The following is a 14,514-nucleotide window of genomic DNA, read 5'->3' as shown; positions in this document are numbered from 1 at the left end:
TTCCGAATAGTAGTCGAGAGGAGGGGAGGCGGGTGAAAGTGATAGTAGACGGCGCCCTCTCTTAGGGCTTTGAAATTAATGTATCAAGAACTTGAAAGTGACGATAGTTCCAAATGGTATTAACGGTTTTGGTTTCTTTGCGTCACATTCATTCTTTTGCTTATTGAAAAATAATTTTGGTTTCACAACAGGCTTCGTTAAAAATGGGTTGGGCCTTTCTTTAAGTTTTTCTATTAGTTCTTTAGACGCATTATTAAAAAGTTTATTAAGGTTTTCGAGATAACTATTAAGTTGTTGTTTTTCTTATTTTTTGATAAAGTTTCGTTCTCTCACCATAAATAGTTCCTGCCTCTGAACGTAGGCAACGCTCTGAATTCATTTAGGCTTTGTCAAAAAATATCCAAAATTCTGCCATTTTAATGCGAAAAAATAAAACTTTGCGCCAACCCTAATCCATTAAAATAATTTCAAAGATAAAATACGACTGTGAACCGTCCGCAAGCAATCACAACATTTCTAAAACGTCGTCTGCTTATACTTACTACCTTTCAGTTCAAAGATTCATTGGTTGATCCCCTTTTCCGGTTTTCTTGCCGGAAATTCGTAAGCGCCGAGAGTAGTGTTATTTTCTCTCGCTGGGGGTCGCATATAGGTAACACATTTTTGGCGGGAAGAAAATGCTGGATACATTAGGCCAGTGTGGCTGAGTAACTTATAGGGAGCTAGTATATGATTCACTCATGACTATATACTAAACAAATGTGTTCACCAATTGTACAAAAGTATATTTATGGTTTCAGGTGCACAGTGCAAAGGGCGATGGAAAAGCATCCGTGATCATTTCAAGAAACAAAGGAAGCAGGAAAAAAATGCTACAACTGGATCTGCAGCTACCAAGAAAAGGGCTGTGTACTGGGATAGACTTCGATTTTTGGATACTGTGGAGGATGAAAGAAACACGTTTTCCAATGGAAATACGCAAAATAATGGAGAGCCGCAATTGGATGGTGGCATTAACATTGATGATAACATCATCGCTGATGAGAACGTTAACACTGATGAGAACGTCAACGCTGATGAGAACGTCAACGCCGATGAGATCGTCGACACTCAGTGGCGGCTCAAGTCAAGTGGAGGCCCAAGCGGAAACCATTTTGGGGCCCCCCAAACTCAAGATATTAAAATTAAATAGTAGTTGTAAGAAGAAATTTATATAAGAAGGCCTAAAATAGCGTCCGGTGCGCGCGTGATAGTCGACAATCCTCCCTTGAAAATGAGCCGGGACTTAATATTTTATCTTATACCGTTTTTCTTTGGGGTCGTCTGAGAGCGCTCCGAGATCGCTCCAAATTTACGTGTAACGTCATCGCTCTAGCTCGGAGGACCGAATGTAGTTGCTCCTAATGAAAGAAAAAAGTATTTTCAGAGCTGTTTTGTGACGTCTTCAGGCGCTCCGTCTCTAGAGTTGGAGCGGTTGGGATCAATCCGGGAGGAAACCGGGAGGGAGCGACTGGGTCCTTGTAAGACGCGCCGCCGTCTCGGAGCAGCTCGTTTTTACCGCAAAGAAAAACGCTATATGTTTTCCACCATCTATTTCTTTTACCTTTTCATTAAGCCTTGGTTTGGTTTTTGGAACTCATGAAATCATTGGTATTCAATTTAGAAACAATTACAGAACGAACGATTTTCACGTAGATACACATATTCAAAATCCATCAAGTTATGCATGTTCAAAAACTTTAACCAACTTGTTCATGGCAATTAAAAGCAACCATCGTACCGTTTCAGCACTGCATTTTCTGTGTCCTTTGCTCGAGGTTTGCTTTTTCTCTAGGTGGAATAGTTCATTCGCGTCCGTATGCCCTATCCCCATGGGATCCAATGGGAAAGCGCAGAGCAATGACGGCCATGAAAGGGGTGGGGCTTACTTGTTTACTGACACCGGCGTATGAGAGTAGAAGCGTATAATCTCGTAACTTAGGTCTTCTATATCTATATAAATCAAAGTCCTGACTGACTGACTGATAATCAACGCCCAGCCCAAACCACTTGCCCTAGAAGGCTGAAAATTTGCCGGAACGTTACTCATAAGTAGTAGGCGCGTACTAAGAAAGATTTTTCCAATCCGCCCCCATCTTAAAAAATGGCGACCAGAAATGTAAAAAATCTTTTCTATATGCAACAAAGTCCGCGCGTTTCAACCCATTTCGCAAATATTTAGTACACAGGTTTCCTTTAAAATATAGACGGGCTAAAGGTCTTTTTGGTTCGATTTGTTGCCATCTTTTTAAATGGCGGCCAAAAACTTAATAACCCTTTTTTATGGAATAGTGCCCACGTGGAAAGTAATAAAAAATGTCCCGACGGGGTGACGGGCAACGCCGAGTGCCTTCGCTCCTAGGGTGCTACAAAAGTATTAGTCATCAGTAAAATCTACCCATACTTTATATCATTTTGATGGAAGTTCTTATTACACGCAAGCGACGCCGCGGGTAACAGCTAGTCTTATATAAATCCCTTCTTGGTAATACTGAAAGGGAAAATATTCGTCATTTATTTCCTATTAAAACTATTAGTCTCTTCCATTTTTTACTTCGAAAATAAAAAAAATGTTAAAGGGAGGGTGAAGTAGAAAATCAAGTGATTTTTTATCGATTCTTCTACTAATTATAAGACCAGTCTGCATAGTCAAACATTCAGGAAATAATTCTGAATGATTTTAAAATTCAAATTAGGTTCCGATTTTAAGGATAATTTTAAAGAAGGTCCTCCGACCAATCGCGTAAGGCCTTGCCTTTTTATTAACAAAATTCTCGTGGCACGTTCCGTGTCTCGCGCCACGATTATCACGTCACGCGCGAATTTTATGAAATCTCGTGATAAATTTCATTCAACACGGAACGTGCCCCGAGACTTTTGTTAATAAAAAGGCAGGGCGTTACGCGATTGGTCGGACGACCTTCTTTAAAATTATCCTTAAAATCGGAACCTAATTTGATATTTAAAATCATTCGGAAGTATTTCCTGAATGTTTCACTATGCAGACTGGTCTTGTAATTAGTAGAAGAATCGATAAAAAATCACTTGATTTTCTACTTCACCCTCCCTTTAATGGAAGAAAATTAATTCTGCTCAATTCGGGGCCCCACGGCATCCCGGGGCCCCGAGCGGCCGCTTAGTCCGCTTACCGTTAAACCCGCCACTGTCGACACTGAAGATGATTCAATTTCTGCTTCTTCGAGAAATACCCCACATGTAGAACCTCACAGTTTTTCAAGACCCCATCCAAGTTTCAAGAAGCCCGCGTCTAAAAGGACAAAATACCAAGGAGACCACGTTTTGCAGAATCTAATAAAATCAAGAACTGAGGACCGACAGCATTTAACCAAATATCTGGACAAATTAGTCCAGCCTGAAAGTGAGGATGAAACTGATCTCTTCTTCAAGAGCATGGCTGCCACAGTCAAGAAATTCAATCCTGACCTTGTCAGTGAAGCCAAAAGAAAAATATTTAATATAGTAATGGATTTAGACCTCAAATGTTTCATGAAAGTAGTTCAACGTTTGAAAATGACAGCATGACATCGTCACTCTCTTCATGTGCGAGTGCGTGTTGTAGTCATGTTTCCCCCAATAATAATACAGCGATTGGTTTAAAATTAACTCTGACTTTATTTATATTACATCTGCGTTCCCGTTCCACTGCCTCTTTGTAGAGGCGAGTCCATATATATATACAATCGTTATAAGTTTTTTAATACAGCTAATGAATGATTTTTTTATGCTCTACTTTGGTAGTGTTTTTTATGCCCGTATACAACAGTGCGTGCAATTATGAATGTCCTCCTGATCCTGCAAACGGAGACAATGCTATCAACGAGGCCTTTGCATTCGTCCTCGGGAACAAAGACGCTTAAAATTTTTACAATATTTGTTGTATTTTTATATGGAATTTTTATTTCCATTCTAGTTCAATAACACTTATTCTACCTCTACACAGTTCATTTTTATTTCAACGCTACTAAATAATAAATAATTTTATTCATAGCTTTCAGACTAGGAGAATTCACACCATTTTCAAATCCTCCTAGTCTGAAAGCTATGCATTTCATCACATAATTAGGTACCTACCTTAAGGTTAAAGCTAGTTTTTCTGCTGGTGTGATGGGTGTTGCAACTCGATTACATATATTTGTTTCCAGTTTATCTTCAATAAGATGTAGCAGAAAGGCAAACTGGTCTGGGTTAAATCTAAAATATTCTTTAAATTTCACACTGTCAGAGAGAAATTGGTTGTCAATCAAAATAGTGTAAGCTCCTTCTTCTCGTCGACGTAAAAACATTTTTCTTGTTGCCCTGCGTTTCCTTTTAATGACTCTATTTACTATATAGTCTTCCTCCTCTTCAGCATCATCCAGATATTTTTTGATTAGAATATAAGGCAGTATTTGTTTGCCTTTATCACGGCCAACTTAGATACTCGACAAGCTCGCCAATGAGGCCAGCCAAGATTTATCGCCCTCTATGTTAACGAGCGTATGAGAAAAACCCGGAAAAAAATATGAAGCCGGGACAAAAAGAGACGAGCTAAAATTTTTTTCTAATGTTAATCCTATGGGGCATGGTCCCGAGAGCGGATTCTGTCAGCAATTAAGAATCCTTTTTAAAATGTTTCCAATTTTTGTCAACTCTGGGTATTTTACGAGGCGTGAAGTAAGTTTTGAGCTTCATTTTGAACCTAATTTCATAATTTTACATAAATTATTTCGCTTTCAATAAATTGTTGTAACCTAAGCCTTGGTCATGTTTTTGTTTAAGCAAGCCGGGACAACTCGGAACGAGCTAAAATAAGATTCTAATGCTATTCCTATGGAAAATGGTTTCGAAACTGGATTCTACCTTTAATTAGGAGTCGTTTTCAAAATGTTTCTGATTTTTATTAACTCTGGGTATTTTATAAGGCGTGAATCATATTTTGGGCTTCATTTTGAACCTAATTTCATAATTTTATATCCATTGTTTCACTCCGAATAATTTTCTAAACTTGAACTTCAATTTGAAGGCAAGTAATTATGAAGCCTGGCTTCATTTCCAGCGAAATTTGAATTTGTAAATATTGCAATGTCAAAACTCAATAAATTTGAAAAATAATTTTTTTGCCGTTTTATTTTATCACAAAAAGTCATCTTATGTGTAATTTAATAATATAAATACTTGTCAAGCTTCTAAAGGAAATCTTCGGTCCCCAAGCAGAACTTTTGTAGCGAACCTTCAAAATTATGTTGAAGCTCCAATACCAGACTTGCCAAAATAAGAATCCTGCAAAAAGTAAAGTCTCTGTTACTTCTCAAGCTTGAAGACTGCGGCAATCAGCAACACATCCATAAAATGGCATAACATTTCCAAAAAAATTAAAATGTTACCAAAGACCTCACGAATAAACCCATTAGTCGTAAAGTTTTGTAATTGTAACTACGAGTCATATGACAAACATTCAGTTTAAACATTGTTTATTTAAATGCAATTTAACATTCCACAATACATACATTTAATACAATATTAAATCTTATTCCATAAAACAAACAATTCCGTAGTGTATTATTTTAAAATAACACAGAGACGAGCCAAGGTCCAAGTTTAGAAAATTATTGGGAGTGAAACAATGGATATAAAATTATGAAATTAGGTTCAAAATGAAGCCCAAAATATGATTCACGCCTTATAAAATACCCAGAGTTAATAAAAATCAGAAACATTTTGAAAACGACTCCTAATTAAAGGTAGAATCCAGTTTCGAAACCATTTTCCATAGGAATAGCATTAGAATCTTATTTTAGCTCGTTCCGAGTTGTCCCGGCTTGCTTAAACAAAAACATGACCAAGGCTTAGGTTACAACAATTTATTGAAAGCGAAATAATTTATGTAAAATTATGAAATTAGGTTCAAAATGAAGCTCAAAACTTACTTCACGCCTCATAAAATACCCAGAGTTGACAAAAATTGGAAACATTTTAAAAAGGACTCTTAATTGCTGACAGAATCCGCTCTCGGGACAATGCCCCATAGGATTAACATTAGAAAAAAATTTTAGCTCGTCTCTTTTTGTCCCGGCTTCATATTTTTTTCCGGGTTTTTCTCATACGCTCGTTAACATAGAGGGCGATAAATCTTGGCTGGCCTCATTGGCGAGCTTGTCGAGTATCTAAGTTGGCCGTGCCTTTATGCAGCATGTTTTTGTTGAAAATCATCCGCTGGTCGCTGTTCCGCTACGAAAGACGCGACGTGCTATACTATTCCTTGGAAAACATTTCGCGCCGCGTGATATATCGCGCCGCGCTCAGCGGAATGCGCGAGCGTGTTCCGTCGCACGCGGCAGAAAAAACCCGTTGCTAGGAACACGCCCCTTTACCCCAGCGGGGCTTCGAAAATCGGCACGGTCGCTTCATTCTTAGTCTCGATGCTCGGTTTTCAGTTCGCTAGAACCCTTTTCTCTGCAAGTCGGCCTTTAAAAACCGTAAAGAAAGGGAAACTAGACATTTTATGGGTACACAGTGGCGGGTTTAACGGTAAGCGGACTAAGCGGCCGCTCGGGGCCCCGGGATGCCGTGGGGCCCCGAATTGAGCAGAATTAATTTTCTTCCATTAAAGGGAGGGTGAAGTAGAAAATCAAGTGATTTTTTATCGATTCTTCTACTAATTACAAGACCAGTCTGCATAGTGAAACATTCAGGAAATACTTCCGAATGATTTTAAATATCAAATTAGGTTCCGATTTTAAGGATAATTTTAAAGAAGGTCGTCCGACCAATCGCGTAACGCCCTGCCTTTTTATTAACAAAAGTCTCGGGGCACGTTCCGTGTTGAATGAAATTTATCACGAGATTTCATAAAATTCGCGCGTGACGTGATAATCGTGGCGCGAGACACGGAACGTGCCACGAGAATTTTGTTAATAAAAAGGCAAGGCCTTACGCGATTGGTCGGAGGACCTTCTTTAAAATTATCCTTAAAATCGGAACCTAATTTGAATTTTAAAATCATTCAGAATTATTTCCTGAATGTTTGACTATGCAGACTGGTCTTATAATTAGTAGAAGAATCGATAAAAAATCACTTGATTTTCTACTTCACCCTCCCTTTAACATTTTTTTTATTTTCGAAGTAAAAAATGGAAGAGACTAATAGTTTTAATAGGAAATAAATGACGAATATTTTCCCTTTCAGTATTACCAAGAAGGGATTTATATAAGACTAGCTGTTACCCGCGGCGTCGCTTGCGTGTAATAAGAACTTCCATCAAAATGATATAAAGTATGGGTAGATTTTACTGATGACTAATACTTTTGTAGCACCCTAGGAGCGAAGGCACTCGGCGTTGCCCGTCACCCCGTCGGGACATTTTTTATTACTTTCCACGTGGGCACTATTCCATAAAAAAGGGTTATTAAGTTTTTGGCCGCCATTTAAAAAGATGGCAACAAATCGAACCAAAAAGACCTTTAGCCCGTCTATATTTTAAAGGAAACCTGTGTACTAAATATTTGCGAAATGGGTTGAAACGCGCGGACTTTGTTGCATATAGAAAAGATTTTTTACATTTCTGGTCGCCATTTTTTAAGATGGGGCGGATTGGAAAAATCTTTCTTAGTACGCGCCTACTACTTATGAGTAACGTTCCGGCAAATTTTCAGCCTTCTAGGGCAAGTGGTTTGGGCTGGGCGTTGATTATCAGTCAGTCAGTCAGGACTTTGATTTATATAGATATAGAAGACCTAAGTTACGAGATTATACGCTTCTACTCTCATACGCCGGTGTCAGTAAACAAGTAAGCCCCACCCCTTTCATGGCCGTCATTGCTCTGCGCTTTCCCATTGGATCCCATGGGGATAGGGCATACGGACGCGAATGAACTATTCCACCTAGAGAAAAAGCAAACCTCGAGCAAAGGACACAGAAAATGCAGTGCTGAAACGGTACGATGGTTGCTTTTAATTGCCATGAACAAGTTGGTTAAAGTTTTTGAACATGCATAACTTGATGGATTTTGAATATGTGTATCTACGTGAAAATCGTTCGTTCTGTAATTGTTTCTAAATTGAATACCAATGATTTCATGAGTTCCAAAAACCAAACCAAGGCTTAATGAAAAGGTAAAAGAAATAGATGGTGGAAAACATATAGCGTTTTTCTTTGCGGTAAAAACGAGCTGCTCCGAGACGGCGGCGCGTCTTACAAGGACCCAGTCGCTCCCTCCCGGTTTCCTCCCGGATTGATCCCAACCGCTCCAACTCTAGAGACGGAGCGCCTGAAGACGTCACAAAACAGCTCTGAAAATACTTTTTTCTTTCATTAGGAGCAACTACATTCGGTCCTCCGAGCTAGAGCGATGACGTTACACGTAAATTTGGAGCGATCTCGGAGCGCTCTCAGACGACCCCAAAGAAAAACGGTATAAGATAAAATATTAAGTCCCGGCTCATTTTCAAGGGAGGATTGTCGACTATCACGCGCGCACCGGACGCTATTTTAGGCCTTCTTATATAAATTTCTTCTTACAACTACTATTTAATTTTAATATCTTGAGTTTGGGGGGCCCCAAAATGGTTTCCGCTTGGGCCTCCACTTGACTTGAGCCGCCACTGTGGGTACATAATCCATTCTTTGGAGAAGCGATAGTTTTTTAGTATATCAAGGTCACTCATAAGTTAAGTGAGCACTGATGATAGTAAGGTGAGAAGAGGAAGTAAATTGTATTAACATATTCCTCTAAGATCATTTTCCCCTGTCTTAATGCATCCTTTTTATGCTGGTCCATTTAGGACTATGACTACACCTGTGCAGAGGATGCTGGAGTTTTATTTGTTTTATCGTGGAAGCGTCTAACGTTTATCTTTGAAAATAATCTTTTACAAGATACGTTATTTTTGGGATCCACATACCTTGGGCCATTATCGATTCACAAACTCAATTTTAAATGAGAAATACACGGTTATTTGAATGATGTGGTTAGGTAAATGCGCTTATGGTTAAGTTTGTAAAATTGTTTTAAAGACCATTCCATGAAAAACTTGTGCAGAATAGATTGCTTACATTTTGTTGATTTCAAACTAATTTTTCACGTTTTTCCAAATATTTTTGCATAAAATTGGTCGCTTACCGAATATTTGCGCCTAAGTTACTCCAGGCTAGGTTTGGTTCGTTTGGGATAGAAGAATGTAGGTTAGGGTTAGTTAGGTCAAGTTAGTTTAAACAAAGAGAATATACCAAGAGGAGCAGAAAGTTTGGCCTTTCACAAGGCTTTTAAAAAGCTCGGCCACGGTTTTGGAGTAACTAGATCCGGTTTTTGTTGATTGGCCAAGCAGCGACGCCTTTTATTGGTTTAATTATGCCGGCTGCTTAATTTTGCTGGTGGCATAGGGTTGATCTCTGGGTTGAACGTTGACGTACAAAGCTAATTTTTAAGCAGACGACACGGTCACGTGAACAACTGGAACTAGTTTCTCCAAATTCAGAGCCGGTTCCTATTTTCAAAGTTTCTGCTCCTCTTGCTATATTCTCTTTGGTTTAAGCTATGTAACTCAAACTAAAAATAAATACTTCTAAACGAAAATAATGGTGGTAGTTAAATTTAGAGAATCGCCATAAATGTAGTATACATTCGGTCCGATCTTTGTTCTATTTGGATTTCCTTAAATGGTATTATAATGAGGATTATTATCAAAAATTGAGGTCAAGATCAACTGTTTTCTTCATTAAATTTATTAACGGAGACTTCATTATATTTAAGCCGAATATCTAATTAACTGTTTCGAAGTACGGCTTACTTTACATCCCCCTTAAAAGAAAATAACCCTTTATTTAATAACTAAATTATTTTATAATTTCGTTCACGGGTAATTTTCATTTAAATAAATCGGGATCGTCTAAGCTAGGGTTTACGTTTCGTAAACCTATACTAAGATGCTGGGTTTCGGTTGAATGGGAATTTCGAATTTTGCGTCCAGCCGAATGGAATTTCCGTGCTATTGGAAGGAACCTTTGTCCAAGCAGCGAAGATAGAATATCCCATAAAAAGAACGGATTCGATACTAGTCAAGTATCAAATGTTTTACGCTTCCAAAAAGCCATGATTTGAATATCAAGAAGTTGGGAAAACCAAAATATTACCTCTCCGTGTCGAGAAGATTATATAAACTTAAGTATCCAATGAAAACGTCGACCTTTTTGCCCTCATCCTTTCCCGCGCTTTGCGCTTCCGCACTTCATCCTTACTCTCAACATTATATTCCTCCATTTTACATACAAAAATCAAATACTCACAAAAAGAAGCGGCAAAAACCTGCTAGCTCTTTTCAACCACTTAATTTGACTTAATATCCAACTTCCAAACACAAATATTTTCTGGTAGATAAATTAACAACCTACAAGCAAAGCAAAAATTCTCAAGAATGAATCCCGCAAATTTAATAGGTCTATTTTCAACTAGGTGGGCGTATCTGATTTAAAATATATATTTTTGAAATTTTTCGTCTGGCTGTTATCTACACCAAGATGGTTTTCAGTGAAACAAACAAGGAGCATAAACACAATAGTGGAAGCTTCAGTCTTATTTAAAACATGTAAATCATTTATCATCTCTGCAAATAGCTTACACATATGTCTTTTTTACCAATGCCTAACCGTTTGGATTTTTCTAAAGCAATCTCAGCACCAAAAAATATTTTTTGATACAAAATAAATGTTTTATATTCTTATTAAGAATAAAACAAGAGGATAAAAAAGGTCTGTCCTCTCGTAATTTTTTAACCTTTTATCATGATTACTCTATACAACAGTAACAAGGAGTATAAACCCATTAGTGGAAGCAGTATGTTTTTTTTTCGAAACAATCTCGCTTATGTTTATCCTCTCTAGACTTCGCTAGAAACGTATTACTCCTACGTAAAATATTAATAGACAGGCAAGGATTCATACCATTAAAGAAAGAGCGCAATATTATCCATATTTTCATTTCATATACAGAGAAAAGAAATTATTATGTTTCTGAGAAGAGCTTCCCATTTTGGTTGTTGTTTTGAAAAGTATATCGCAATGCACGGGCCTTGATAGATATAGGAGGCAATGAAGGAAATATATCGCATGCACGGGCCTTGGTAGATATAGGAGGCACGAGAGGTTTATCCTTAATATTTAAACAAATATAATTATTTTTAATTATTTTAATCTTCAATAATTAACATTAATAATAGTTAAATCGTTTAAAATAAAGTTATACCTATTATCATATCAAACTTTGCTAATATTGACGTTTAAAGTGAAGGGTACCCCTCTTGCCCGCTTTCTTCAAATTTTGGGGTATATATACGATTCGTTTCCATTATAATAGTAAGGAAAAAGCGCAATTGCGAAAACCTTTGGTGGCGATCCCACCTTAGGGAGGCTAGACGTTTCTCGTAACCCTAGCTGATCGCCGCGTATATCCTAAAACCAAACGATGATAATGAAGTAGAAGCCAATGATAAAGATTGGTGTCTATGTGGAATAGACGGTAGACCAGTGGATGGTGATGTTAGAATCCAGTGTAAGTGCAGACTGGTGTCAATGTGGGATTGACAAAGAACAGAAGATGGTGGTGATTAGAAGCCAGTAAGAACTGACTGGTGTCCGTGTGGGATGGAGAAAGACCAGAAGATGGTGGTGTGAGAACTCAAGTAGAGGAGCCATTTCCGTGACTGTGAAAGCAGTTCGGAAATGGCGAACACGTTTGCTCCGATACGAAAACTGTGAACGCGGTCACGTGGGTGTAACAACGGACAGACAGACAGACAAACAGACAGACAGACACGGCCGTTACAGAACCTCTCCTGGACTACGTCACACGGAGAGGTAAAAACTCAGGCTTCTAATAACCCTTTTAAAAGTTGGGGGTGAATGTCTTTTATTTTTGAATAGAACTTTCTTGAGACCCTTTTTTGTTTCCTTACTTTTTATCGGTTCGGGTTCCCTTTAATAATAATTTTGAAAACTTTCTGGTTTCAAGATTAAGGAATATAAGATCGATGTACTCTTTTGTTCCGCTACAAAGAACCGGGCGTCCTGCAACACACCACGTCACTCCATCCCTACTCGCCTCTACCCTCAAGCTATCCGGGATTTTAATCGAGTTTTCAAGAAAACGAAATTCTAAAATTTAAAGGTACAATGAAATGTTTTCCCATAAGTGGGCGTTGATAGTGCTTAACATTATGATCTGTTTCATCATTTATGACATCTGATATCGATATCTGTTCCGTAAAATCGTCAACAGTTCATTGAAAGTCATATTCACTTTCAGTTCTAAAATCCGATCTGATAAGAAGGATGTTAGTCAACTCCCTTGAGGTATCTGAACGATATATGACCTATTATCTGCTCAGATATCTCTTTTATGTTACAGATAGCGGATTTGTAGTTTTAGATACTAATTTTGCACACACTTTCTACTTAAACATGAACTCTATAGTTAATTAGTCAAGACTAATTGTGTTTTGATAAATCATCGCATACGATAAGAACTTTTGACAACCATTCAAATTATGACATCTTTATTAAGAAGGCGTAACAAATACAAAATGAAACGAAGTAGTGATTTAGACTAGATTGCCGCTTGGTCAATCATCGTCCACCATTCCCTCAGACACATCGCCGCACAAATAGTTTCCGGCTTCAAGGAGCAACGCTTTGCTCGTACCAAATCACTTCCTTTGGAAAAGATTCTCTCCGGAGGTACAGATGACCCCTGTATAGCAAGAAAATCCCTGGCCATCTTTCCAGCCAACTGGTACTCAATCTCATGGACCTGTAAGTGATTGAATGGTTTAACATTGACAAATAGTCATTAGTACGTCATAGACACGTTACCTTCCACCATTGCATTATGTCAGTGTGGGGTGGCACCACATCTGCTTTCAAATACCGCTGCAATTCAGCACCTTTGTTCGCTTTCTTCTGCCTTTTTGGGTAAAAAGCAAGGAACGGGTCTTCCGCGTCCAAGGTGTTGTGGTTGGCATCAGAAGTAGATAATTCTATGTCTTTTTCGTAATAATCCGTGTATACTGACAGAACAATGGCCTTGATTTTTTTACACATGTTCTTATCAAAATGCTCTTTCGCAAAGTCCAATTTTAAGGTAGGGTTCATAACTAAACGCATAAATACAAAGTACTTTGTTGTAATTTGGACATACACGGGACACAATGATGATGAAAGCTTACCCATTGAAATCCAATAAACATTTGTCTCCGACAATTTGAAGTACTTTTCCACCTTGTCCTTAGCTTTTGAGGCAACTGTTTTAAGAGCACCATTAGAATTTTGAACGTGTCGTTCCAGCTTTTCCAACAGCCAAACGTATATTGGCATGACCAACGACAATGTAGCGCTTTTCGACTGCGAAACTCTTTTCGTAGCTGTATTAAAGTCCTGAAACAAAGGTATAAAGGAATTGTTCTGTTGATCACTTGGATTATAAGTTAGCCATGAACGTCGTGCTGAACCTTTAGAATGTCCATTAATGATGTCAAACGCACCCAATCAGCCTCATCAAGATGGTATTTATTAAGATCCCTGTCACTAGTTGTAATTGATGTCAGCGACTATCGATAATACGAATACAATTAGAGGTCTTTGATATCCCAACGTATCCATAAGTATGCTGACGGTTGATGACCAAGTAAATTCTAGTTCCTACTTACCTGCCTAAGTGAATGTCCTCTCTCTATCATTGCGTATGTGGATCCCCACCTTGTCTTGACATCTAATATCAACTTGTTATCTGGAAGACCGTATGCCACGTTGAATTCTGAGAGTTTCTCACCTTTAAGAGGTGACAATCTCAAGGTCACAACGATACGTCTAAGCTATGGATGCAAATTTAAGATTTATTCTAAGAAATATTAACCATGACACCGCCTACCTTTGTTATCGAAGAACATATATCATCAGCGGTCTCATCAACTGACGAGTTCTGTTCAAGGATATCGAGGTAGTCATTCTCTTCATGCTTGGCTTCAGATTTAAGAACTTTCAACATTTCCTGGACTGAAATGTTAAGAACATGTGCCAAGCACCTAACACGAGTGTCAGATGAAAACATGAAGCCTGTCTCGTCTTTCCGTTTTTCCAGTTCCTTAGTAAAGGTATCATTGATCGACGCGTTGTCCATGGTAACACTGAGTACCTAGAAAGCCCGAGCCCTTAGGAAATGTAGGATATCCGCCTAAACACACAGCTATGTTGTCCCGTACCTCCTGTATATCTCTTTCATTGAGAAGTGTAATGAATTTGTCGCAAATATCCTTTCCCGTATGACTGCCCGGAAAAAATAGAAAGCCAACAAGTACTTCGTGTACTTGCCAGTCATTATCAAGCCAATGACCCGTAACTGCTATAAAGGGCAACATATTTTTAGATGTCCAGCAGTCATGTGTGGTTATCGGAAATAGGTCTGAGAAGAAGGTATTGATAAGACCTAC

General features: G+C 38.3%; 2 long non-coding RNA genes across 2 annotated transcripts; one reads left to right on the top strand and one right to left on the bottom strand.

Annotated features, from left to right (window-relative positions):
• The first annotated feature begins 4,467 nt into the window (after nucleotides 1–4,467).
• LOC149597370 (uncharacterized) lies at nucleotides 4,468–5,151 on the top strand. The gene is made up of 2 exons (XR_016377874.1): nucleotides 4,468–4,713; nucleotides 4,823–5,151. It is a non-coding gene; the product is annotated as an uncharacterized LOC149597370 (long non-coding RNA).
• A 342-nt stretch (nucleotides 5,152–5,493) lies between these two features.
• LOC149597369 (uncharacterized) lies at nucleotides 5,494–6,341 on the bottom strand. Its single transcript, XR_016377873.1, has 2 exons — nucleotides 5,967–6,341; nucleotides 5,494–5,861 (listed from the first exon to the last, which is right to left on the bottom strand). It is a non-coding gene; the product is annotated as an uncharacterized LOC149597369 (long non-coding RNA).
• Between the last annotated feature and the right edge of the window lie 8,173 nt (nucleotides 6,342–14,514).

The sequence above is a fragment of the Phalangium opilio genome, unplaced genomic scaffold (genome assembly GCF_054372755.1).
Source record: "Phalangium opilio isolate 3A_F unplaced genomic scaffold, DU_Popi_V2 ptg000360l_1, whole genome shotgun sequence".
NCBI lineage: Eukaryota > Metazoa > Arthropoda > Arachnida > Opiliones > Phalangiidae > Phalangium > Phalangium opilio.
Note: the sequence above shows the minus strand (reverse complement) of the source record. Positions and strands in the feature narration are given on the sequence as shown.